We start from the raw sequence: 3,585 nt of genomic DNA, 5'->3' as shown, positions 1-3,585 counted from the left end.
GTGTAAAGTGTGAACAGCTGACACAGCCAGCCTCTGTGAGTCTGCAGCCAGGTGAGAGGCTGACCATCACCTGTCAGGTCTCTTATTCTGTGAGCGGCTACTACACAGGTTGGATCAGACAGCCTGCAGGGAAAGGACTGGAGTGGATTGGAATGAAATACACTGGAGGCTCTCACTACAAAGATTCACTGAAGAACAAGTTCAGCATTGATTTGGACTCTTCCAACAACAGAGTGACTCTAAATGGACAGAACATGCAGCCTGAAGACTCTGCTGTGTATTTCTGTGCCAGAAGGTCACAGTGACACAAACCATCAGCAGACCTGAACAAAAACCCCTCAGAGCCTGAAAACCTGTAACATGAATCCACCAGAGGAGGCGCTCTAACACTACCAATGATTTTTGCTTTAGTCCTTATACTAACTACACTGTTTTAAATAAAGTCAAACCAATTCAAATTATATAAAATAAAATCAAACTTTTATTTATGAGGCACTTTTCCTAAATACATGAAGTGTCATACAGAATAAAAACTCAAAGAACAATTAGACAAACATGTATAATGCCCTAAAATCCACAACCCACCTCCCACATTTTTAAAGATAAACTGACATATGACAAAGAAAAGTATCAGAAATCTGGTTTTGATGCTGAGTGATGACATCATGTTACGAGGATCTGTCCACACCAGAGACCCCCCCCCCTCTTCCATTCAAAGCAACCAGCCAGATTCCACTGCTACAACACTGTTCACTGAAAAGGCTTAGTCGCTCGTGTGTTGTAAAAAAAGCTAAAATTAAATAAAATAAAAAAAAACCATGTAAAAAGATAAAAATAAAAGCACAGTACACATGTACACTAGAGTTTTAGGGCCATTTTACAATTTCTTTTTTTATTACAACTTTTAAGTCTTAAATTTACGAGAAAAACAGTCAACTGTTTAATCTGAGCCAAGCTTGAAGACAACGATAAAGTTGGCTTCCGATTCACAGCGTCCGATTCGCCAGGGCACTCAATCATAGCTTGAAGATGAGAGATGTGGAGTATTTTGTGAAGCTTTATTCCTGAATAGTTTCAGAAACAAAGAAATTCTGAATCTTTTGGTGACTCAAAATCCGATTATGGTCAGTGTAGCTGACTCTCCGGGGTTAGTTGTCAACAAAGAGAAGTTTCATTTGTAAAATAAGGAACTCAGAGACACGTTAGGGTGAAGAGGACAGCAACTTTATTTTCCTTTTCATTCACACAGAAGTCAATTTGTCACCTGATGTCATGAACCTTTCATGCACAGAAGACCAATGCAGAAGTAAACAGTCCTACATACGCCTACTCCTCCAGATGAAACATCCCTTTTAAACATAAAACAACAAAGATGAAAATCTGTTATAAAAGTATAAGAACGTTGAAAATACCAAAAAGTGCTCCTCCTCAGACAGAGTTGTCACACAGATTTAGAGATCTTTTATTTGGTGAAGGAAGAATGATTGAAGTGGACAGCTTCATGTCTTCATCAACGGACAAACATGCAAACCACCCATTAATGACTAAAATATGAATAATTCATAAATCAAACAAATGAGCTTCCAAACATTTGGAACATTATCAATAAACATTCAGCTCACCTGTTCAACTAAGTTTAGTCGGTCTGCTCTGCTGCTGCGTGGCGTTCACCTGCTGCTCTGTATGCTCACTTCTATTTAAATCTAGTAAAAGAGTTTGTTTCTCGTAATTTTACATTTTTTTTGGTGGATCTTAAACTCTGTTGTACACATAAGTACACAATAATTTACTAACAAATGATCTAAAAAAATTATCACATGGTTTCTTTTTGTTGGGTTTAAATTTCCAAATTTCCTAAAATGCATTTAGATTTTAAAAATACAAAAGTTTTTATCATTTGTTCTGTGACAAATTCTGGTGGATTATCTGAAAGAAGTCTTAAATCTTATCATCTATTGTCTTTTACTCAGCTCAATATTTTGACAAAAAAAGAATAAAAAGCTCAATAAAATAATTTACATAACATTTTTCTATGTTTATAATTAATATCTATTGAAACAACAAAGAAATGTTAATAAAGATATGATAAAGGAATGTGACAGGAATCAACAAAAGAAGTGACCTACAGCGTAATCATGAACGTTTATTTGTAACTAAACTTTTGAACTTGAAGTTTAAAAAAAAGAGAAAAGAAAAGTGGAATAAAAATATTATCATGAATAATAATAATTATTATTTTATAAAGTCTTTTCTGATTCAAATGTGAATTCTGATGGAGCTGAATGTCTTCTGTGAGGTGGAGTCAATGCAAACATGGACGTCTTCCTCCTCTATTTATCTGACAGCAGAGATGACAGCAGAGACACTGAACTCAGTTGAACATGATGGACTGTAGGACAGGACTGCTGCTTTTGACTCTCTGTTATGCAGGTGAACATCATCATGCAGATATTGTAGATTTCTGATGTTTTCCTTTTTTAAATCAAGCTTTCTGATTATCCTTCCCAGTTGTTGATGGACAGACTCTGACTGAGTCTGAATCTGAGGTTAAAAGACCTGGAGAATCCCACAGACTGACCTGTTCAGCCTCTGGATTCACTTTCAGCAGCTATCACATGGGCTGGGTCAGACAGGCTCCTGGAAAAAAAACGTTTCACCATCTCCAGAGACAACAGCAGACTGCAGCTGTATCTGTAGATGAACAGTCTGAGAGTTGAGGATTCTGCTGTTTATTACTGTGCGAGAGACACACAGTGACTCAAGAGACAGAATCTCCGTACAAAAACACCACATGAAGCAAAAAGCTGTCATCTGTTGCTTTAAATATTATTTTAAAGAACAGTAAATACAAAAAAGGTAAAATCGATATTTTACAAAACCTTTTCAAAGGAGTAAAATAACAACAGCTTTATGAGAAGTGAGATGTGTTTTTTTCTTCATTTATCAAATTTTTCCTTTTTAGTTGTTTTTTAAGTATGCAGGTGTTATTCGATTGGGTACCACTTTATATTAAGATTCCTTAACAAGCTTTGTTAACACATTAACAAGCATTATAAAGGAATTTATAGGGTGTTAGTAAGACATTTATTAGTACAATAAGTCTAATTAGGTTTATTAAATTACTTAGTTAACACATTTACAAGCATTATCATTAGGATGTTTTCAAGATGCTAATGATTCATTTTTGAAGAACGAAGACAATAAACCCACAGGAGCCATGCTAAAGCTTACACGCTAACGACAGACCGGTACAGAATCAAAGATGGGCGGGGCTTTTTTCGTCACCTGTGTGAAAGCAAAGTCTAAGAGGCCATTCAATTGGCTGAAAGTGAGCACCATGTTTTGCTGATGAGTTTGATTGACGGATTCATTAGCCAATGGGGACATTAGTTAACCTGCCCATCTTTGATTCCTTTCATAATCAAAGGTGGGCAGGTTAGCGTGTTAGCTTTAGCATGGCTCCTGTAGGTTTATTGTCTTCGTTCTTCAAATATGACTGGCTTGTGCAACTTTCTTGTGGACTTTGAACTAAGGCAACAGTGGTTGAATGCAGTTGGCATTGAATCCAGAGAACTGTCTCCTGGT

Source organism: Oryzias latipes, chromosome 8 (genome assembly GCF_053564925.1).
Source record: "Oryzias latipes strain Hd-rR chromosome 8, Olatipes_Hd-rR_3.1".
NCBI classification, from domain to species: Eukaryota; Metazoa; Chordata; class Actinopteri; order Beloniformes; family Adrianichthyidae; genus Oryzias; species Oryzias latipes.
This window is presented reverse-complemented; position numbering follows the sequence as displayed.